We start from the raw sequence: 25,372 nt of genomic DNA, 5'->3' as shown, positions 1-25,372 counted from the left end.
TTGCATCCTCCAAATGTTCATTTTTACTGTAACATTCAAGATGATTGTTTGATACCTTCAAATTCTTTGTAGTTTCTAACTTGTTGAAATAGTGAAATTGTTTCATTTTTACTCCCAGCCATTCTGATATTTCCAAGCCTGAATGCTTGAAACTACTGTGAGTAAAACTGTTCTGAATTGTCTTATTGCTCATTTCCCGCCAACAATTAATGATAAAAATCACTGGTTTTTGAACACAGACACATGCAAATGATGCCAGTTAACGGCCACACAAGTTCACACGGCTAATGCTACTTAGAAACTATTTGGAATCAGTCTCCTGTCCCAATTAAGTGGCACGGTATCCCAAATATATAAAGGGAATCCCAGCTATTTTCTCAATTAGCTTTTGTTCCTTAAGAGTTGTCCCAAATTAGCGGCTGTCCTGATTAATCAAAGTTTCATGGTAAAAGGTATAAAAAAGACAAACTACCATTTAATTGAATAAGAAATTATGTATTTAAATAAAATACAGAACAAGTTAAAACACTACCAGTACTACTAGTGGTTCCACTGTATCCAACACTAACAAGAAGCATGCGTGAGGGAGTTTCTTTTAAAATGGAAAGTCCATTGCACGTGGGCAGTACACTCTCTCAGCCTTGGAAATTTAGGTCTGGTGGTACAAGGAATCATCACAACTGGAGCCTTCCTCAATTGGAGTGGATGACCATGACTTCTTCTGTGTCTCTTCATGCCTTTCACTCTCTATGGAGCATTGCCTTCCTGGCCTCACCTGATTTAGCCAACCTGTCGAAGCAGTGTACCACTGTGGCCGCTGTCACATGCAAACCCACAAGTGGGAGCCAAGTGAACCAAAGGTAACATTCAAGATGAATGTCAATGCCTTCAAATTCTTCATAGTTCTTAACTTGTTGAAGTAGTCAAATTGTTTCATTTTCACTTCTGACCATTTTTGCCATTTTCAAGCCTGAATGCTTGAAACCACAGTGAGCTAAACATTTCTGAATTGTCTTACTGCTTATTTCTCACCAACCATCAGTGACAAAAATTCACTGATTTTTCAACACAAACACACAAATGGCAATATTTAAAAACTGTTTGCTCAAAACATGATGTAGTGTCTAATGGCCACACAAGCTCAAGTGACTGACGCTAGTTAGAATCCGTTTTGGAACAGTCTCCTGTCCCAGTTAGATGGCATAGTGACACAGATAAATTCAGGGTATCCTAGCTATTTTCTCAATTAGATTTTGTTCTTTAAGAGTTGTCTCAAATAAGTAGCTGCTCTGATTAACTGATGGCCCAATTAAATGGAATCCACTGTTTATTATGTATTGCACTGTACCTCTGCCACCAAACAAATTTTATGACATATGCCAGTGATATTAAACCTGATTCTGATTCTGAACAGTACAGCAAATACAAGCCCTTAAGCCCATGATCTTGCATTGACTTTTTAACCTACTGCAAGATCAAGCCAACCCTTCCCTCCTGCATATCCCTCCAATTTTCTTTAATCCATATACTGTACGAAAAGAGACCTGTTTATCAAAGTGAAGTATCCTGCTCTTTAAAACTTATCAAGGCCAAAGTAAAATTATTATCAAAGTACCTATACGTTGCCATATAATACCCAATAATTTATTTTCTTGTGGGCATTTACAGGAAAGTAAGGAAACACAAAAAATTTTTGAAAAACTATACATAAAGAAAAACTGACCAACAGCCAATGTGCAAAAGAAGACAAATTGTGCAAATAAGAAACAAACAATACTGAGAACATAGGGTCTGTAGGTTGTGGAATCAGTTCGGAGTTGTGTGAGTCAAGTTATCTGTGCTGGTTTAGGAACCTGAAGGTTGTAGGGTAATAACTGTTCCTGAACCTGGTGATATGAGACCTAAGGCTCCTTTATCTCCTGCCTGATGGTAGTAGCAAGAAGACAGCATGACAGCTCTTTGAGATTTTTCACCTAAAGGTCAACATCGGGATGATCAAAAGCTACTACTTGGAGAGCAAGGGAAACCGAGTGCACTTGGGCAAAGACATTTTGTGCATTTTCATTCAGCCATTCTCACGTTGGTCTCTGTATGGTGTCCGTGTACCTTGTTTAGTCTACACCTTTGACACAATTTGCTGTGCTAAGTGAGGATGATTGCTAATGTAATGTAGCAGTGAACATCCATTTCAGCTGCTGTTTATCTGCTGTTTTGACATGCAGTTTACTCAAGCATTAACTTCAACAATAACCTCCATGATAATGCAGCATTTCAGTGACTTTTTTTGCTTCTGATTCTTTCTCATTCTTCCTCATCAGGCCACCTGATTGTTTGTAAAAGGGTGAGGCACAGTATCCCGTGATGGAGTAAACTTGTTTGTGATTACAGATGCACTTTCTCCCTTACTTTTCTCTTTTAACCAAGCTTCTTTGTCAAATTGGTCTAACATGGGACCACAGAAATGTTACCGGCCAGAATGTTATTTAATCCATCATTATCTCTTCTGGAGTAGCCCATTCATTACAGCTCCTCCACACTCCTTTCCCAGCCCTTTTCCTGACATTGTTAATTTTCCTTCACAGTATTATTTGGCCAACTCTCTCTTGAAGGCCATCGCGGAACCTTCCTCCATGTATCTGCAGGCAGCGCATTCCCAAATCCAACCACACATTGCATAGAAAACCTTTACCTCGTGATGCTCTTAATTCTCTTCTCCTTTATTCTCTACCTGTGAGATCTCATTGCTCACCGCTCCACCCACAGGGAGAACATCCTCCCACTTTTCACTATGTTAGACCCATCATAATTTTAGACACTTCCATTAATTCCACCTTCCACCCCCAAAAGAAAGGCACACTGGGCCTATCCTTGCCCCTCATCCCTGGAACCATTCTCATAAATCTTTTATGGACCCTCTGTATTGCCGTCATACCTTTGCTGTCAAGAAGCAACCAGAATAGAATTCAGTATCACCTTATTGAATCTGTGTGTTCTTTGATACCGCTTCCAGTGTTGTGATTAGCATAACACTATTGCAGTACCGATGACCCACGTTCAACTCCCACTGTTTTCTGTAACGAGTTTGCACATTCTCCCTGTGACCGTGTGAGTTTCCTCCGAGTTCTCTAGTTTCATTCCACATTGCAAAGATGACCAGGTCAGTAGGTTAACTGGTCACATCGGTGTAACTGGGCAGAGTGAGAAGGACCTGTTACTGTGCTGTGTCTCTAAATAAAATATCTTGGACATTTTAATAAGTTAAAGGAACAGAGATGGAGAGGTTTAAGGGGAGAACCCAGAATTAGAAGTCTCCTCTGCCCACAACACAGATGCCAGTGATAAAGTCAGGGATGAACGCAAGGCCAGACCAGCACAGCTCCCAAGTATTGTAGGGTTGAAAGAGATTACAGAAGCAGAGAGGACCAAAGCCATGAAGATATTTGAAAGTCAGCATTTCAGTTTTAAAACAGAAGTTGCCCCTCACCTACCAGACTGTACTCCTCACCCCTCCCCTCACCTCCTTATTCTGGCTTCTATCCCCTTCCTTTCCAGTCCTGATGAAGGGTCTCAAACTGAAACATTAATTGTTCATTTGTCTCCATAGTTGCTGCCTGGCCTGCTGAGTTGCGCTAGCATTCTGTGTGAGTTACTCTGCATTTCCAGCATCTGCAGGATCTCCTGCGGACCTGAGTCTGGTTCTCATTTTGATTCTGATTCCGAGTTCTCTCAGCCTTAAGCCTGTCCTACATGTGACTCTCACCAAATCCTCTGAAAGTCAAGGTTTCCTTAAACCTTTAGGAGGGGTGAGGGGCTAAGATTTTAACCTCATAAACAGGAGAAAGTCCTGATTAAGGGCTAAACATTGACTGGTTTAGTCTTTTCCATAGATGCTGCCTGGCCTGCTGAGTTCCTCCGGCATTTTGTGTGCTGCTTAAGACTTTAACCTCTTCTTTTTATCTTCCATTTACTCATGCTCATTCTTTTGAGTCAAGGGGCCCGGGGGGAGGGGTGGGGTTGTGGTGGTAATAGTATAAGGGGAGGGTGGGGAATGAAGTGAATGAAGACCATGTCAGGATATTAATGGCTCATTCCACTGTCAGAGTCTCCTCCTGTAGAAACTAAAACCTGCAAATACCCTCAAGGTGCCTCAGTTCTATCTAAAGGAGAGTGGTGGTGCTTTCCACAGTACCTTGGCCATATTTATCTTGCAGCCAACACCACTATGGTCTCACCTAAATATGGTTCTAAAGAAATTCAACTTCTATCTTCAATGACCAATTTCAACTTTTATCTTCAATGACCAATCAGCAATTCAATGGGTCACCTCAAAATAATGATGAACCAGCTGCCCTGCCAGTAGTACCTGCTGCTGTTCAGGAACCTGGATTATGGACAGAGGATTAATATCACCTGACAACGGTTACCTGACTTCACGTGTTTTTGTAATGAAGTGGCACATTGTTGCTACGATAGTTGGGATCCCACCTGATTTTTCTATTTCTCAGCAAGAGATTCCCCTTCCCTCCAGGCTCACGGTGTACATGGCTGATCAATAGGGCCGAGAATAAGTGCTGTTTAAATTTTAGTTTATTCATTTAACACAGTAACAGGCACTTCTGGCCCAATGAGCCCTCGCTACCCAATTACACCCGTGTGACCAATTAACCTTATAACATGTATTTGGCCAAATAAGGTCACTCCACTTTAAAGTAATTAATTGTATTTAAAACCCTTTGGGATATCCTGAGGATGTGGACTATATAAAGTATTATTCATTTATTTATTTAGAAATACAGACCCTTCTGGCCTTGTGTGCTCATGTCACCCAATTAAACCCATGAGAGTAATTAACCTACTAACCTGCATGTCTTTGGACAGTGGGAGAAAACCTCAGCACCCGAAGGTGACAGGGAGAACGTACATACTCCATACAGACAGAGATGGAACTAAACACAGGTCACTAGAGCTGTAATAGAGTCACACTAACTGCTATGCTGCCCCTGGCTGTTAGCCACAGTCTGCATCTGAAAGGAAACCCTATAAACCCCAGAGTAGGATGTTCAATACTGGCTGATCAATCATCCCTGGTGGCTTCATCCTTGGCCGAGGTCACCACCTCCAAGGTACCAGAATCAGGCTTATTATCGCCGACCTACAGTACGTCATGAAACTTGTTAATCTGCAGCAGCAATTCAGTGCAATGCATAAAATAAACTATAAATTCCAATTAGAAATATATATTACAAACTAAATAAATAGTGCAGAAAGAGAGCAAATTAGTGAGGTAGTGTTCATGTGTTCATAGACCGTTCAGAAATCTGATGTCGGAGGGGAAGAAGCTGTTTCTAAAATATTGAGTGTGTGTCTTCAGGCTCCTGTACCTCCTCCCTGATGGCGGCAATGAGAAGAGGGCATGTCCTGGGTGATGAGGGTCCTTAATTGTGGATGCTGCCTTTTTGAGGCGTCACGTTTTGAAAATGTCCTTGATGATGGAGGGGTGGTGTCCGCGATGAGTCTACAACCCGCTACAGCCTTTTCCAGTCCTGTGCATCGGAGGCTCAGCAGAAGACGGTGATGCAACCAGATATCTGCAGAAATTTGCTCGAGTCCTTCTTCGATTCTTCCATGTTTATTCGTCAACCCACACTCGACAATTCAGGAAGAGCTTCTTCCCCTCCACCATCAGATTTCTGAATAGTCCAAGAATACAAAGTTATTATTCTTTTTTATTTGGACTCAGTATTTATTTTGTAATTTACAGTAATTTTATACCTTTGCACCAGATTAGTACCGCAGAACAATAAACCACATCATTATCAGTGATAGTAGAACTGATTCTGACCAGATGAATATTTACAACAGTTGTACATCAATATTAAAGACAGCAGAGTTTTTTTTAAGCATTTCCAGATTTGTTTTAGCTAAATTTAAATGGCTGAGCTGTTCTGACAGAATTCGATCAACAGTCCAAACCTCCGACAGCTAGTCCAGGCACTTAACCACTTCAATGATTGAGTAGAATTGGTAAGTTGGTTTATTATTGACCCATGTACGAGATACAGTGGAAAACTTGGTTTTGAATGCCATTCATACAGATCAACACGGTAGGATAACAGTTACCTCAACGTTATTACAGCTCGGGGTGTTAGAACTCAGAGTTCAATCCCGATGTCCTCTATAGGGAATCTCTGTACATCTTCCCCATGGAATGCATGGGTTTCCTCCGGGTGCTCCGGTTTCCTCACACAGTCCAAAGGCATCCCAGTTAGTAGGTCAATTGGTCATTGTAAATTGTCCCGTGATTTGATTAGAATTAAATCAGGGTTATTAGGTGATGCTGGGCAGTGTGGCTCAAAGAGCTGGAAGGATGTGTTCTGCACTGTATCTCTAAATAATTTTTTTTAAATAATAAATAAATAAATGCATTGCGATAGTACAGGGGAGACCATAACAGAATGTGCAGTAAAGTGTAATAGGAGATAAGGTGTAGTGCTAGTAGACAACAAGGTGCAAAACCACAGCAAGGTAGACCATGAGGTCCATTGTATTATACTCGGTGATTGTTCAGTAGTCTTTTAACAGTGGGACCTTCTCTGAGGATCATCACCTTGTCATGGTGGAGAAGTTTGTGAGATCCTGAGAGTGATGCCATTTGGTGCTTAACTCCCCGTAGTTTCACCTGTGGTTGTAAGTTCAAGGGGGAGACGGAGAGTGATCCAATGAAGACTTCAATGGTGGAGCTGGCAGAAGATGATGACACATCACAATGGCAGTGAACGTGGAGGAAGGCTGCAAGTTTGCAGTGTCGTCAGTCACCTCGCATTCCATGCTACTGCACCCTGACTCCGATCTGTCAAGGGTGGTGGTGGCTGCCTTGCATCAACCTCCCCAAGTTAAACAGTCACGCACTGGCATTCTCCATTAGGGGAATTCACCTGATGCCAGAATATGTGGCCTACAGCACCAAAGACAAGCCTTTTGGAGAACTTCACAGCGACTTGAATTGTCACACTGCTCAGTAACAGAGGGATAGAAGCTGTCCTTGAGCCTGGTCAGGAATGGCAGAGGGTCTGGCCGTATTGTCTGTGTCTTTTTATTGGATTGGGAGTTCTATAGCCTCAATAGGCTTTTCTGGACAATCCCAGCCACACACTGAGGAATATTTAATTTTCCATTTGCATGGCAAGCTTCTATATTCAGTGTGGTTTGTGTGGACACTGTTCAGATTCACCCAGGAGTATCGTGGAATTTCGAAGTCAGACTGTGTTGGGTCCCTCAGGAATTGTTTGCACTGGACATATTCTGATCTCCACTTGGCTTTCTAGGTTTCATTTTGTCTGAGGCAGCACAGTAACCACTCTAGGAAGTAAGTGAGAGAAGCTTTGAAATTGCCTACTAATTGTTTCTCTAATTCTGCCCTTTGTGGAAAAGGGTGACTCCCCTTCCTCCTTCCTTTCCAGTCCTGATGAAGGGTCTGAGCCTGAAATGTCAACTGTTATTCCCCTCCATAGATGCTGCCTGACCTGCTGAGTTCCTCCAGTGGTTTTTGTGTGTGACTCAAATACAAATTCAATTTGTAGAGAACTAAATGGTGAAATTCTGGAAAAGCCACAAGCTAAAGACTAGAAGAGGCAAAGGAGTCAACCACAGTGCAGCTCTGGTGTTATATGTATTTTAGTTGGATGGGAGAGACAGCAGGCTTCTCACTTCATAAAAGATAGAGTCAAACAGTTTTTATATTAATCTGGCAATGTTTGAGGCCCACCTTACTGGATCAGGCAACAAGTTACTACATTCACTGTGTAAACTGCATCACTGCTCACTTAACTGTTGCCGAAACCTCATCCTGATCATTTTTTCAGTCCTGGAACTGACTCTTCAGATTCATTCATTTATCACAGCGAAATGCACCATTTGTGTTAACAACCAGCATGGCCTAATGATGGGCTGGAGGTAGCCTACAAGTGTCACCACACATCCCAGTGCAGGTAACCCGCAATGCATTATGTAAACAACAACGTTCAGTAGTTCCATTTAATATCAGAGAATGTATACAATAAACAGCCAGGGTTTCGCACTGTGCCCCTTCATCTGGACTGGAGAGGATGGGGAAGAAGCTAGAATAATGAAGTGGGGTAGTCAACCCTTTCTACAAAGAGAAAAAATTAGTGGGCAATTTCAAGGCTTCTCTCACTTACTTCCTAGAGTGGTTACTGTGCTGCCTCAGAATGCCTTTTGATCGCTGATGGGATCGCTCTGCTGCTGGACAGGGGAAACTGCCTTTTTATTGTTGGTGCCTGGGAGGAAAGATTGCCTTGCGATCACTGGTGGGATCGCTCTGCTGCCGGGGAGGGGACAAGCTATTGCTGTGCCTGGAGAATGTTACCTGGGTTTTCTGCCTTTTGGATATAGATATGAATATGGACTTGGACTATAGACTTTTTTTTGAAAGAACAAAAATGGAATAGGCAATTGACCCCCCCCCCCACCAAATCCCTCTCCCTCACACACAAGGAAAACAAGAAAGATCAATTGGAAAACACAAAGTATAAGGCTTTTTATATTCTGTGTTTTTTGCCCAATCTTTCTCTTTTTTTGTGTGCAGGGAAGAGTATTTGAGGAGGTTGATGCGTCTGTTCCATTTTCGTTCATTTTTTGTGAGGAAAGGAGAGATTTGAGGGTTGATAATCGTGCGGCTGTTCTTTTCTTCCTCGTATTCATGGCTATCTGGAGAAGAAGAATTTCAGAGTTGTACACTTTGATAATAAATGGACCTTTTAACCTTTGACCCTGAAATTCTTGTTCTTCGCAGACATCCATGAAAGCAGAAAAGTGACTCAAGGAATGAGTGACAGAGAGATTCACAACGCTGGTTTTGGTGAATTCTGGCACTGTCTGTGTAGGTGACAAATTACACACACTGTTCATAATAGAAACTTCTACATAATTCACAAACACCGTTGTTCAGTTCTTGTGTTCACTTTCAGAGATATTGTCTGACGTAATGACTTCAGTGTAAGGTGACTGCTGTTGGCTTTGTTCATAATGGAAGTAATGGGTTGCTGCTTTTGTTAAGCACATAAAACAACTCTTGTATGTTTTATTCACAAAATCATGCACCCCTCCCTCCCTCCCCCACCACAACCACCACCTTCTTACTCTGGCTTCTGACCATTTCCTTTCCAGTCCTGTTGAAGAGCCTCAGCCCAAAAATGCAACTATTTATTCCCCTCTATAGATGCTGCCTGACTTGCTGAGTTCCTTCAGCATTTTGTGTGTGTTACTCTGGATTCCCAGAATTTGCATTCTCTCTCGTGTTTGTGCTTTACTGGCAGGATTGTGGTCTTGTCGAGGGCTAGCAGGGGCACTGAGCAGAGGGCACAGGTGGCAGATAGTTGCCCAGGGACTGCTCACTCCACGAGTTACCCTTCAGTGATTGAAAGGGAGGTAGGATCACAGATACACAAGAGATTCTGCAAGACACTGGAAACGCTGGGGGATCCTCTTCCCTCGGAGGGTGGTCGATAGCAGAATGAGCTGCCAGTAGAAATGGTGGATCCAGGTTCAGTTGCAACACTTAAGAGAAGTTTGGGTAAGTACGTGGGTGGGAGAGGTATGAAGGTTCAGGTCCGGATGGATTGTACTAGGCAGAATAACAGTTTGGCACTGGATGGGCTGAAGGGCTTGTTTCTGTACTGTAGTATTCCATGACTGTTTATTTTCCTCCATAGATGCTGCCTAACCTGCTGAGCTCTCCTAACATTTTGTGTGGGAACAGGATTAAGCCCTTCAAAGGGGGGAGACCACAAACTTGTGGAGAAATAGTGGAGCGAATTCCCTGATGAATAGTGTTAAACCATTAACCATTGACAGCAAGTGAGCTACCAATGAACTAGCTCCCAGCGCCAGAAAGAAGATATTCTCCATGTTTTTGTGTTTGATTCCCCCTATAACTTCATCTGCGAACCTTCTACTGAGCAACTTTTAGTTGTAAAGTTATCTTTTTCTGCAACCAGAGAACTATGCCATCCAGGAGGACCACAACTTTGTCGTGGTTTGGTGGCTTGCGTGCCTCAATGATCCAGAGAGCTATGCAGGCTGGAATCAGCGCCTTTTTGCCCTAGGTATGGTCACCCGTGCCAACCAGGTCAAAGGGTAAAGGCCAGACTAAGAGTGGTCCACCAGTCCTCCAGATTTGGGGGTTCAGCTCAGGGCTAACAACCCTGACTGGTAAAATAAAAACTGTTATGGAAACAGCATTGAAGGATCCCTCTGCATCTGAGCGTGACAGTATTCCTGAGTCTCCACCCGGAAGTCGCATGACTGACAGTAGTGAAACTGAGGAGGAGCTACTGACATGAACATCATCAGAGATGGAGGACCACTGCTGACCTAAACACCAGCAGTGGGTTGGGCAGTAAGTAAGAGAAGTACGCGGCTGGTAACATAGCTGGGGAGGCCTGGCAGTGCAGCTGAGTGGCGTAGATCAGTCCTTCACTCTTGGCCATCGTTCCCCATGAGAAAGGCGGTTCCTAACGATCTGTTGTATCCACAAAGTAAAACGGGAGAGGAGGATGTTTATCTAAGTTTGTGCTGGAGGGTGACCTGTTGAGAAGGTACATCTGATCACTGAGATTAAATTGATGCTTCTTTTCTCACCCAGAAGTGTCACAGAAAAATTCCTTGGCCCCCTTTCTCCCACCTCCCCCCCGAAAGAAGCTGTCATTTAGGAAATATGAGCCTCCTGGCTGTAGCTGTCAAATCATAATGGGCTTGTCTTAAGGAGTGCAAAGGGATTTAAGTCACAAGCTACTGACTGGCTATAACTCTACACCTTAAACACTCCCTCTCCGAAGTCTAATCTTCAAGTTGACATACTCTTCACTGCAAAGTCAGGCACCAGCCTCGTGTTATCAACACCGCACATTTCTGCAGGTCATTTTCTGTATAAACCTGTGGTAGCTGAACTTTTGCCTCTGGCAAAGGCTCTCTTTTCAAGAGTTAAGATTGTTCAATGTCATTTCCAGTACATAAATGTAAAGGAGAAGAAAATAACTGTTAATCCAGATCTGATTCAGCACTAAAAGAAAACGCAGTAAGATGAAGGGCACAATATTTTTTAAAATCACAATAAATAGAAACACATGTATCTGGTATGTAGAATGGCTGTACGTCCATGAAGTGACATAGGAGAGACTGACAGGAAACGATGAAGTAGTGGTGGTTGAGGGCGTGGAGGGAAGGACAGGTTAGTGGGTGGAGGTGTTGATCAGCCTTACTGCTTGGGGAAGGTACTGTGCTTGTTTTTGAGTCTGGTGATCTCGGCTACATAGCCTTCTCCCTGATGGGAGTGGGACAAGCAGCTCCAAAAAGGAAAATGACTGAGAGTGAAATGTAACTCGAGCGGGACGCCGCTGTGTGTGTACATATCTGCCGTCCTCCCACTGAGCTAGCGCCTGGGCTTCAATAACAGCAGAATTTATGGATAATATCCCTTTTTTTTTACTTACAGCACCCACTCCACTTCCTATTCCATGAAAACAAAAGACGTGACGGAGGCTTTGTGCATTCGAGCTGTGATTTCAACAGTGGCCGGCAGGCAAGGCAGCAAAGCAAGGACTTGAATTTCCACTCCTGCCTTTCACAGGAGCATAGGCACAAATCAGGTCAGTTAGCCCCGAGCCCATTCTGCCATTCAATAGGATCAATGCTAATCTGTGACCTAACTTCCAGATACACACTTCTTTCTTTAATACTTCTCATTTGGAGTGTAAGATATAAAATAAACTGTTAGCATCATGTGCTCTTAGCAGAGAAAAGTTTAAAATTCCTACCATACTCTGCGTGCAGAAATGTCTCCTAGCTAGGAGGGAAAAAACTTGGATCTGGTTTTTTATGATTCAGCACAGGATAGGCCATTCAGCTTACAATGTTGCGCCAATCAACACTAAACAAAATTAGTTTAAAATTAGTACAAGATTCTTCCTGCTTTTTATCATCCATATCACCCCATTCCCTTCACAAGTCCATCTAAGAGCCTCTTCAAATCCACTGAGCTGCCTGATTCCACTGCCAACCTCACCGCCAAACCTGCAGACAAAGGGGGACTGTTGTAGTAGGGCAGACTGACCTCTACCTTGCTGAGGCCAGGCAGCAATTCTCAGACACTTCGTCTTACTTACCCCTTGCAAAAGACCCACTCCGGACCGTCAGGCCATTGTCTCCCACACCATTACCAACCTCGTCAACTCTGGAGATCACCCATCCACTGCCATAAACCTTATAGTTCCCTTAGCCCACACTGCTCAGTTCTAACTCCTACCCATGATCTATAAATCTGATGGTCTGGGTAGGCTCTTTCTTCCTGCTCCTGCCTAATGAACTCATGTCTGCATAGCATGACTCCATTTTATCCCCCTTGGTTCAGTTCTTTCCCACCTACATCTTGATCTTCTCAACAGCTTTCAAATCCCCGGTCATGATGGCCTCATTTTTGCAATGGATGCCCATCCCTATATACTTCTCTTCCCCCACCAGGAAAGCATTAAAGCTCTCTGCTTCTTTCTCAGCAACACACCCAACCAGTTCCCTCCACCACCACCCTCCTCTGTCTAGCAGAACTGGTCCTCACCCTCAAAAAGTTGGAGGCAACATGGGTCCCAGCCATGCTTGCCTTTTTGTTGACTATGTGGAACAGTCCATGTTCCAAGCCTTACCTGGTAATCTTCTGCAACTCTTTCTGGGCTTCATCGATGACCACATTGGTGCTGCATCCTGCAGTCATGCTGAGCTCATCAATTTCATGAACTTTGCCTCCAACTCCCACCCTGCCTTTAGATACTCTTGATCCATTTCTGATACCTTTCTCCCCTTTCTCATCTCTCTATCTCCATCTCTAAAGAAAAAATGTCTACCAATATCTGTTAAAAACCTAGCAATTCCCATGGCTATCTTGGCTGTACTTTTTCCCACCCTATCTCCTGTAAGAATGCCATTCCCTTTTCCTATTTTCTTTGTCTCCTCCTTATTTGTTCACAGGATGAGGCTTCCCTTTTCAGGACATCAGAGATGTCCTGCTGCCTCAACAGCGATAGAGTTCCTCTCGTCCTCACCTACCACCCCGTGAACCTCTGCATTCAACACATCATTCTCCACAATATCTTCCAACTTCAGTAGGACCCTTCCACCAAACTCATCTTTATCTTCACCACCCCCCACCCCGCTCTCCACTTTCCAAGGGATTGATCCTTCTGTGATTCTCTTGTCCACTTGTCCCTCCCCAATAATCTCCCTCCTTGCACTTATCCCTGCTTGGAGCAGAAGTGCTAAGCCTACCCATTCATCTCCTCCATTACCTTCATTCAGGGCCCCAAACAGTCCTTCCTTCCAGCTGAGGCAAAACTTCACCAGAGAATCTGCTTTGGTTGTCTACTGTATCTGGTGGTCTTGTTGCATCCTCCTCTACATTGGTGACACTCAACGTAGATTGTGGGAACTGCTGATTGATTACCTCTGCTCCACCTGCAAAACATATGATTTCCTGGTGGTCAACTATTTTCAACCCCTTCCCCTTTCTCGTTCTGTCAGACTATGACCCCCTTCTTATGCCAAAATGATGCCACTCTTAAGTTGGAGGAGCAACACCTCATATTCTGACTAGGTAACCTCCAACCTGATGGCATAAATATCGATTTCTCCAACTTCCAGTAATTTTCCCCCTCCCGCTTCCCTCTTCTCCAGTTCCTTACTCAAGCCTCTTAGCTCTTCTCCTCACCTACCTATCACCTTTCCCTCCTTCTTCCCTTCTCCCACAGTCCACTCTCCTCTCCTATTAGATTCATTCTTCCCCAGCCCTTCACTTTTTCCACCTATCACCTCACAGCATCTGACTTTATAACCCTCCCCACCCACCTGGCTTCACCTGTCACCTAGTTTGTCCTCCTTTCTCGTCCCCCATCTTCATCTTCCCCCTTCCTTTCCGGTCTTGGTGAAGGTTCTCTGCCTGAAACATCGACTGTGTATTCATTCCTATAGACGCTGCCTGACCTACTGAGTTCCTCCAGCATTTTGTGTGTGTTACTCTGGACTTCCAGCACCTGCAGAACCCCTTGTGTTTATGGTGTGTGTCTGCTTCCACTACTATCCCCGGTTACATATTCTAGGCAACTTTCACACCTTGGGTCAAAAAAACTTACCCCTCATATGACCTTTGAACTACCCCACTCTAACCTATGTCCCCTGGCGTTTGACATTTCTACCCTGAGGAAAAGGCTGTCTATTCTGTATAAGACCATAAGACATAGTAGCAGAAATAGGCTATTTGGCACATTGAGTCTGCTCCTATATTCCATCAAGGCTAACTTATTATTCCTCTCATCTCCATACTCCCACCTTCTCCCCATAACCTTTGATAACCAAGAACCTATCAACCTCCACTTGAAATATACCCATTTTCCTGGCCTCCACAGGTACCTGTGGCAATGAATTTCACAGATTCTCCACCCTCTGGCTAAAGAAATTCCTCCTCATCTCTGTTCTAAAGGGGCATCCTTCTATTCTGAGTCCGTGCTCTCCGGTCCTAGACTCCCCCACTATTGGAAACATCCATTCGATCCATGCAAATACCTCTCATAATTTAAAATCCTCTATCAGGTCCCTCCTTAGCCTCCTACACTTTAAAGTACAGACCACTCCCATCCTGAGGTACTCTCTTTACAGTCTGCAAAACACAGCAGCTCATTCAAGCTCAAGGCTGGAAAGTGACAAGAACCCAAGTACTGATGTGTGTGTTTAACATTATTTTGTTTTAAATTCAATAATATTCATAATTATTTTTATTCCTATTAAAAATATACATGGAAGATAAACACAATGCAAAATTAATTACATTCAGAGTAATTTGCACAATGTATGCAGTGGTTACGGTAGCATAGGAGTTAGCGCCATGTTATTCCAGCTCAGGGCATTAGATTCAGAGTTCAATCCCGATGTCCTCTGTAAAGAGTCTGTATGTCCTCCCCATGGTTTTCTCCAGGTGCTTCCGTTTCCTCCTACAGTTCAAAGACGTACCGAGTAGGTTAATTGATTATTGTAAGTTGTTCTGTGATGAAGTTAGGGTTAAGTCGGGGTAATTGGGGGTTGTTGGGTGGTGTGGCTCGAAGGGCCTATTCTGTGCTGTATCTCTAAGTAATAATACATTGTTTTTCCATTGTTAAATCCAGTTATTATTGTCACATCTACAGTGCTACAGTGAAAAACTTTGTTTTGCATGCCACCCATACAGATCATTTCATTACAACAGTGCATTGAGGGAAAATAATAACATGCAGACTAAAGTGTTACAGTTACAGAGAAGGTGCATTGCAGGCCAGTTACATGGTGCAAGGCCATGTTGAGCTAGATTGTGAGATCAAGAATCCATCTTATCATACAAGTTCAATAGTCTTATAACAGCCGGACAGAAGACTGGTGATACATGCTTTCAGGCTTTGTATCTTCTGCAATGAGAACGGGGAGGAGAGAGAGTGTCTGGGGTGGGTGAGGTCTTTGGTTATAACAGTGCATTACCAAGGCAGCGAGAGAGTGTGTTTAGGAGAGATTAGTTTCCAGGTAGTGGATAGTGGCTCCAGAAGTCACTACTACAGGGCGTGACGACCCTGCCTTACACGGGTCCCGGGCTCAGCTAGCTCCGGCTGACAGTACCCAGTATGGGCCCCTGTCCAGGGTCACGGATCCCACTGCCTTGTGGATATCTTTGGGAGAAGAGAAGGCTAAGGAGTAAACCCCACACAAATCCGGAGTGGAGCCCCTAAGGCGTTTGGATGACGTGTCACGTCACCTCCCGGCAGCTCCTGCAGCCAAGCTGATGCCAAATGTACTGCTTCACATTCCTTTGGACCACATCCGCGAGGCCAAGAGGGGGATCCTGATGTCTGGGCAGCCCAGGATCTCCATATTCATTGCCCAGGTCTGCACCCCAGAAAACCGGGAGCATCCATTGTCTACTTAGACAGACAGAGCCATTATTATTAGTTTCCTTGATGTGCTGATCTATGTCCACAGCTCTGTAGCTTCTTGCAGCATTGGGCAGAGCAGTTGTCATACCATGCTGCGAGCACCATTGCCAATCATGTGATCCCAGCATGATATGCCCTTCTGCTCTTTGAGGGGATTCCCTGACAGACTCAGTGCCACCATGTCCAACAGGGGAAGAGCCCCAGACTGTACTCCTTCTTCACAGAGTCCTTCCACCTTTGGGTTGGCTACACCGAGCCTCAGTGCAACCTCAGCATGGACTTAGCAGCTGGAATGTGCCAGTCAGCAAGCATTCCCTCATGGAAACCTCACTCAGCCGGAAGACCAGGAAGTTTCGGGCAGACCAAAGAACATATTTCTACAGATGTACCATGGAGAGCATTCTGACCGGTTGCATCACCGTCTGATATGGAGACGTCAATACACAGAATCGAGAAAAGCTGTAGAGAGTGTGGACGCAGTCAGCTCCATCGTGGGCGCTGGCCTCCCAGTGGATCCCCACCAGTGAGGACATCTTTGAAAGGTGGCACCTGAAGAAGATGGCATCCATTATTAAAGACTCTCACTGTCTGGGACATGCCCTCTTCTCATTACTACCATCAGAGAGGAGGTACAGGTGCCCAAAGACACACATTCAACATTTTAGGAACAGCTTCTTCCCTTCTGCTATCAGATTTCTGAACAGCCCATGAACACATGAACACTACCTTGCCATATGCACTCTTTTTGGGCTACTGACCTGTTTTCTATAATCCTTATCATAACGTAGAGTACTTTTGTATGTATTTCACTGTACTCAAGATTACAAAACAAAGGAGCAGAAGTAGGCCATTCGGCCCATTGAGTCTGCTCCGCCACTCCACCATGAGCTAAACTAGCCTCCCATCTAGTTCCAATTTCCGGCTTTTTCCCCATATCCCTTGATACCATGACTAATTAGATACCTATCAATCTCCTCCTTAAACACCCTCAATGATTGGGCCTCCACAGCTGTATGTGGCAATGAATTCCATAAATCCACGACCCTCTGGCTAAAAAAGTTTCCCCTCATCTCCGTTTTAAATGGGTACCCTCTAATTCTAAGACTGTGGCCTCTTGTCCTGGACTCAGCCACCAAGGGAAACAGCCTTTCCACATCTACTCTGTCCAACCCTTTCAACATTCGAAATGTTTCTATGAGATCCCTTCTCATTTTTCTATACTCTAATGAATACAGTCCAAGAGCCAACAAATGCTCCTCATATGTTAGCCCCTGCATTCCAGGAATCATCCTTGTAAATCTTCTCTGAACTCTCTCCAACATCAGAACATCCCTTCTAAGACAGGGGGCCCAAAACTGCACACAGTATTCCAAATGAGGTCTCACCAGTGCCCCATAGAGCCTCATCAACACCTCCTTATTCTTATACACTATTCCTCTTGAAATGAATGCCAACATAGCATTCGCTTTCCTTACCGCCCATCCAACTTGGTGGTTAACCTTTAGGGTATCCTGCACGAGGACCCCCAAGTCCCTTTGCACTTCCGATTTTTGAATTTTCTCCCCATCTAAATAATAATCTACCTAATTATTTCTTCTTCCAAAATGTACTGCTGCTGCAAATTAACAAATTTCACGGCGTGTTAGTGATAATAAACCTGATTCTGTCTTTCATCAAGCGATGATCTTCCAGCAGCACTTGGTGCAACCAACCAACAAGTAGCTGGCCTGCTCCTTGCACTAACTGCCTCTTCTTCCAAGATAAAGCACCCCACCTCCCCCACACACAATTATTAAGGTTGAGCACACTTTATTAAAAATGGTGGTTAATTGCTCCTGGCAATCTTGAGGCTCGTGACTCTACCACATTGTGGAAATAACCACACAGAATTAGGTCATTCAACTCACTGGGCTACGGCTGGTTCATCTGTTGGAACTGATCTGCATGAAACCCTTTTCCCTAGGGAACAAAAGTACTGAACTTTGCCTGATATTAAAGCTGTTAACTTGAAACATGACAAACCTTTCAAATTCCTATTGGAGCTGTCTTTTCTGATGACCAGAATGCTTTTCAACTAGTGTTGACGTATTATATCACAATAATATTTTCCCTCCAAGACATCTTGTCCCTTGGAAGATCTTTAAACACTGCTCCTTGTGTTAATTAAGTTGTGAATGCCTACGGGGTTACTCTTGGGCCAGAGTTCTCTATCATGTGCCATGACAAGTATTCTTGCTTTCTGAATCTTAAATAATTCTAATTGTTGCTCCTCTCCGTGGCAAAGCACTGCCGTCTACGTTCTGTCAGTTGCTGGAAGGTCTGTGAGGTTAAACTGTCTGCTCACTTAGAAAGAAATGAAAGTTTACAAGTTTGCTATTCCAAAGCAGAGCAGGCAACTTGGTTATTCCTCTCCAGCGATATTGCCTGAGTTCCTCCACCATTTTGTGTACGTTGGTCAAGATTTCCAGATTCTGCAGAATCTCTTGTGCCTATGGCAAGTTTTCCTTGTGTCCCAGGACCACAAACAGCATCAATCACAACATTTTTGTTAATGTATTACAGAAAACAACCTACTGGGATGGCTTGGTATAGCAATGGCTCTGCTATGACAACAAGAAACTGCAGAGAGTTGTGGACACGGCTCAAAGCATCACAGAAAGCAGTCTCTTCTCTGTGGACTCTGTTTACAGTTCTCTCTGCCTTAGTAAAACAGCCAACATGATCAAAGACCCCACCCACCCCTGAGATTCTCTTTTCTCCCCCCCACCATCAGCCAGAAGATATAAAAGCCTGAATGTATTGATCACCACACTCTAGGACACTTCTACCCACTGGTATCAGACTCTCAAAAGGACCTCTTGTATGATAAAATGGACTCTTGACCTCACAATCTAACTTGGATGATCTTGCACCTTATTGTCTCCCTGCACTGTGCTTTCTCTGTATCTGTTACACTTTATTCTGCATTGTTATTGCTTTATCTTATTCCACCTGAATGCACTGCATTTTCATTTTCACTTTCCCTCCCACTTTCAAATCCCTTACTAGCTCTTCCTTCAGTTAGTCCTGACGAAGGGTCTCGGCCTGAAACGTTGACTGCACCTCTTCCTAGAGATGCTGCCCGGCCTGCTGCGTTCACCAGCAACTTTGATGTGTGTTGTTTGAAGGCACCGCATAATGTTTTGATCTGTATGAACAGTATGCAAGACCATCTGTGCACCGTCAGCTGCCAGGTTTCCTGTGTTGCAGCAATACTTTCAAAATTACTTCATTATTGTAAAATAATTCTGAGCATCTAAGGTCATAGAAAGTGTTGTAGAAATGCATTTTCTTTAGAATCGTAAGCAGGCTATTTGACCCCTCTTGTCCATGCTGGTCTTCAGCTGTCTTTGGGTACTAGTCCCATTTTGCAATAGTTGCCCCACCGTCTTCTATGACAGGTATTACAGGTGCTCTTCGGCCCATGATGTGGCACCAACCTTTTAACCCACTCTAGGATCAATCTAAATTCAAAGTTCAAAGAACATTTATTACCTCAGTATGTGTTCATTACACAACCTTGAGATTCATCTTCTTATAGGCAAGAAACCCCAAAAGAACCTATTTTTTAAAAATCCAACAAACACCTAATGTGCAAAGAGAGAGAGACAGGAGAAAAAGCAAATCGTGCAAACAATCAGAGCAAGCAGACAGCACTCAGAATGAAAGTGAGTCCATAAACACAAAGCTGAGAGCAGCCGGAGCAGGCCACAGTCACGGTCTCAGTGCAGCAGAGAGCAGAGCAAATGTCACAGAGCAAAGAGCAGAGCTGGCCTGACCCTTGCCTCCAGTCCCTACACTTTTCAGTCCATCTGGCCCTGCATTTAAATCGTCCAAGCTGGGTCGTTGTTTGCTCTAAGATCCAGGCCCTGTCACATCAATACGCTCTGGGCCTGGTCCGGCCTCTTCCCGACCTTTCCGAACCGGCTCTCGATTTAGTTGGATGTGCTCCGAAACTCCTCTGCTCTGACCTTTCTCAGCTTCGCACACCTCAACTCCGCTTTGCACATGCCTTGACCTCGCTCCAACCACTCCTCCTCAAACATGCCTCAACCACAATTGTCATGGGGGACTTCAATATGCAAGGGGATTTGGAGAATCAGGTTGGTGTCGGATTGCAAGAGAGGGAGTTTGTTGAATTCCTACGAAATGGCTTTTTACAGCAGCTTGTGCTTGAGCCTACTCGGGGAAAGACTATCTTAGATTGGGTGTTGTGTAATAACCCAGAACTTATTAGGGAGTTTAATGTAAAGGAACCCTTAGGAAGCAGTGATCATAATATGATTGAATTCATACTGCAATTTGAGGGGGAGAAGCATAAGTCACATGTATCAGTATCACAATGGAATAAAGGGAATTACAGAGGCATAGAGAGGAGCTTGCTCAGGTGGATTGGAGGAGGATACTGGTGGGGATGACAGCGGAACAGAAATAGCTGAAGTTTCTGGGAATAGTTCATAAGGCGCAGGATAGATATGTTCCACAGAAGGAGAAGTTCTCAAATGGCAGGGTTAGGCAACCGTGGCTAACTAGGGAAGTTAAGGACTGCATAAAAGCCAAGGAAAGGGCATTAAAGGTAGCAAAAGTAAGTGGGAAGCTGGATGATTAGGAAGCTTTTAACATCCAACAAAAGGCAACTAAAAAAGCCATAAGAAGGGAAAAGATGAAATATGGGGGCAAACTAGCCAATAATATAAAACAGGATACTAGAAGTTTTTTTTTCAGTTATATAGAGTAAAAGCGAGGTGCGTGTTGATATTGGACCACTAGAAAATGATGCTGGTGAGGTAGTAATGGGGGACAAAGAAATGGCAGATGAACTTAATAAGTATTTTGCATCATTCTTCACTGTGGAAGACTTTAGCAGCATGCCAGAGGTCTGTGAGTGTCAGGAAGCAGGAGTGAGTGCCATTGCTATTACAATGGAAAAAGTCACTTGGACCGGATGGGACTATGTCACAGAGTCCTGATACAGGTTGCTGAAGAGATATCAAATGCATTGGTCATGATCTTTCAAGCATCACTTGAAACTGGCATGGTCCAGAAGGACTGGAAGATTGCAAACTCCATTTTTTAAGAAGGGAGGAAGGCAAAAGAAAGGCGATTACAGGCTGGTTAGCCTAACTTCAGTGGTTGGGAAAGTGTTGGAGTCTATTATTAAGAATGAGGTTTTGAGGTACTTGGAGACTAATGATAAACTGTCAAAGTCAGCATGGTTTCTGTAAAGGGAAATCTTGCCTGACAAATCTGTTAGAGTTCTTCAAAGAAGTAACAAGCAAGGTTGTCAAAGGTGAGGCGGTGGATGTCATTTATTTGGATATTTTCATACAGCATTTGACAAGGTGCCACACATGAGGCTGCTTTACAAGATAAGATCCTATGGTGTTACAGGAAATATACTGTCATGGATAGAGGAATGGCTGACAGGCAGGAGGCAGCGAGTGGCAATAAAGGGGGCCTTTTCTGATTGGCTGCCAGTAACAAGTGGTGTTCCTCAGGGGTCAGTATTGGGACCACTACTTTCCACATTGTTTGTCAATGACTTGGATAATGGAATTGGTGGCTTTGTGGCAAAGTTTACGGATGATACAAAGATAGGTGGAGGGGTAGGTTGTGCTGAGGAAGCAATACAATTGCAGCAGGTCTTAAACAAATTTCAAAAAAAAAACTGCCCGATGGAATACAGTGCCGGGAAATGTATGATAATGCATTTTGGTAAAAAGAATGGTAATGTGGACTATTATCGAAATGGGAGAGGGTTGAAGCATCAGAGGTGCAGAGACTTGTGCAAGCCTCCCAGAAGGTTAATTTATGGTTGAGTCTGTGGTAAGGAAGGCAAATACAATGTTGGCATTTATTTCAAGGGGAATAGAATATAAAAACAAGGAGATAGTGCTGTGGCTTTATAAGACACTGGTCAGGCCACACGGAGTATTGTCAACAGTTTTAGACCCCATATTTCAGAAAGGATGTGGTTGTCATTGGAAAGAGTCCAGAGGAGGTTCACGAGGATGATTCTGGGAATGAAGGGGTTAACAGATGAGGAGCATTTGGCGGCTTTGGGCCTGTACTCACTGGAATTTAGAAGAATGCATGGGGATCTCATGGAAACCTACCGAATGTTGAAAGGACTATATTGAATGGATGTGGTGGAGAGGATGTTGTCTATGGTGGGGTATCCAGTACTAGAGGGCACAGCCTCAAAATTGAGTGACGACCTTTTAGAACAGAGGTAGGGAGGAATTCTTTTGGCCAAAAGGTAGTGACTGTGTGGAATGCTCTAACACAGTTTGTGGTGGAGGCCAAGTCTGTGGGTATATTTAAGGCAGAGGTGATAGCTTCCTGATCAGTCAGGGCGTGAAAAGATATAGTGAGAAGGCATGTATATGGAGTTGAGTGGGATCTGGGATCAGCCATGATGGAATGGCAGAGCAGACTCAATGGGCTGAATGGCCTAATTCTGCTCCTATACTTTAAGGTCTTATGGATCTCACTCACACCCACCTTGACCTTTGAGTCAACCTCACTTTCATTCACCTCTTCATTGTCTGAGATGATCATTGACCAGAATTTTTTAACAGAAAAACTGTTATTAATAAAGTATTTAGTTGTATTTTCTGCTTTGAGAACCACCAGTAAGTCATCACTTGCCTTCTGCAGCACCTTCTCAAATCAAAAATCTTAACCCTTCCCTCCTACATAACCCTTCATTTTCCTATCATCCATGTGCCTTTCTGAAAGTTTCTTTAATGTTCCTAAGGTAACTGCCTCTACCACCACCATTCCATGCACCAACCAGTCTCTGTGTAAAGAACTTAACTCTGATCTCCTCCAAACACCTAAAAGTTATTCCTCCACCTCTCCACCCTTGCATTTGCTAATTCTGTCCTGGGAAAAAAATCTCTGGCTATCCACTCTATCTATGCCCATTATAATCTTATACACCTCTATCTATCACCTCTCATCCTCCTTCACTCCAAAGAGAAAAGCCCTAGCTCGCTACTTCTTAAATGTTGTGAGAGTGCGTGCCTCCAGAACGCCCTCAGGCAGTGTGTTCCAGATTAAAACCATCCTCTGGCAGAAAAAAAAGCTTTCTCAAATCCCCTCTAAACCTCCCTCCCCTTACCTTAAACCCCTGCCGTCTCTAAATCTCCTACCCCTTAGCTGAAATCCCTGCTGTCTGATTATAAAGCCACAGAGCCATCTCGCATGGAACCAGGTCTTTCGGCCCATCTCATTCATGCTGGCCATGTTTCACAGTGAGCTAGTCCAAGTCCCAAGTTGCCCTCTTGTCCATGTACTTATCCAGATGGCTTTTAAATGTTGCTAATGTGCTTGCTCCTCAACCACTATTTCAAAGTTCAAAGTAAATTTATTATCAAAGTACATACAGAATATGTCACCATATACTACCTGCAGATTCATTTTCTTACAGGCATTCACAGTAAGTATCAACAAACACAACAGAATCAATGAAACCTGTGCACAAATAACCAATGTGTAAAAGACAACAAATTGTGTAAATAAAAAGCACAATAATATTACAAAATACTGTCAGTAAGTAATAAATATGAGTAAGGATTTCAGGTTGTATACTACATACATTCTCTGATATTAAATTGAACCACTAAATATTGAGAACATGGGAGTCTTCAAAAGTGAATCCATGGTTGTTGGGGTGAGTGAAGTTATTAGATTAGATTATTAGATTATGAGTCCTCTTTTATTGTCATTTAGTAATGCATGCATTAAGAAATGATACAATGTTCCTCCAGAATACTATCACAGAAACACAAGACAAACCAAGACTGAAAAACTGACAAAAACCACATAATTATAACATATAGTTACAACAGTGCAAAGCAATACCATAATTTGATAAAGAACAGGCTATGGGCATGGTAAAAAAAAAAGTCTCAAGGTCTCCTGAAAGTCCCATCATCTCACGCAGATGGTAGAAGGAAGAAAAACTCTCCCTGCCATGAACCTCCAGCACTGCAAACTTGCCGATGCAGCACCCTGGAAGCACCCGACCACAGCCGATTCTTGAGTCCGTCCGAAAACTTCGAGCCTCTGACCAGCCCTCCGACACCGAGCACCGAGCACCATCTCTGCCGAGCGCTTCGACCCTGGCCCTGGCAGCAGGCAATAGGCAAAGCCGAGGATTTGGGGCCTTCCCCGCCAGAGATTCTCGATTGCACAGTAGCAGCGACAGCGAAGCGGGCATTTCAGAAGTTCCTCCAGAAGTTCCTCTGCGCCTCTCATGTCTGTCTCCATCAAATCAGGATTGTGCACGGTACCTACTTACAAATATGATATCATTTTGGAGCGGCCACACGTGCTGCGTCGCACCGCCATCTTTCCCTCCCCTCCACTCTGGTTCAAGAGTCTGATAGTTGAGGGGTAATAACTGTTCCTGAAATGGATGGATGCTGTGCAAGCTAAGGCTCCTGCACCTCCTTCCTGATTGCAGCCCTGAGGGGAGAGTATAGGCTAGATGATGTGGGCCCTTGACGATGGATGCCACTTTCCTGCAACAGCACTCCTTGCAGATGTGCCCAATGGTGGGGAGGGATTTACCTGCGATGCTCTGGGCTGTATCCACTATTTTTTATAGGCTTTTCCATTCAAAGGAATTCTGGCAGCTCATTCCAAATACGCACCACCCTTTGAATGGCAAAGCTGTGCCTGATGTCCCTTTCAAATCTCTGTCCCCTGATCTTAAACCTATGCCCTCTCGTTTTTAGTCTCCCTCCCTGGAAAAAAGGGGGTTGTAGATAAAGGGAAAACATTTTTCATTATCTACCCTATCTGTGTTCTTTCTAATTTTGTATACTTCAGTCAGGTTCCTCCTGAGCTCAACAAATATTCAATAAATTTAACAGCTTTGATAACTGGCTAGTTTGATGGGGGGAGGGCCAAGATGGCTGGGAAAACTGTTTGGTGAGAGCAGCCGTCTGCCTGTGGTGAGATAGCCCCAATACCTCTCTCCACTGTGCCGTCAGGCTGCTAGGGGAAGGCTGTGCTGAGGTCCACACTGCCCAGGGGAAGGCCACCCGCAACTTCATGGTGATGGAAACACTGCCCCACTCTTTCCAGGTGCAAAATTTTACAGAAAGGTCAAAGTATATAGGGTAATGAAAAACTTACAGCAGCATCAAAGGCATATGGCATCCTATAAGCAGCTTTCATAAGAAAAACATAAATACAAATTATGTCTAATTTTTAAAAGAAAGAAGAAGATTAGAACAAGAAAAACACAGAATCCACTTTGGTATAAAGTAGTACTGTAGGGATAAGGGTTGTACTGGTTGGTT

This window comes from Mobula birostris, chromosome 21 (genome assembly GCF_030028105.1).
Source record: "Mobula birostris isolate sMobBir1 chromosome 21, sMobBir1.hap1, whole genome shotgun sequence".
NCBI classification, from domain to species: Eukaryota; Metazoa; Chordata; class Chondrichthyes; order Myliobatiformes; family Myliobatidae; genus Mobula; species Mobula birostris.
Note: the sequence above shows the minus strand (reverse complement) of the source record.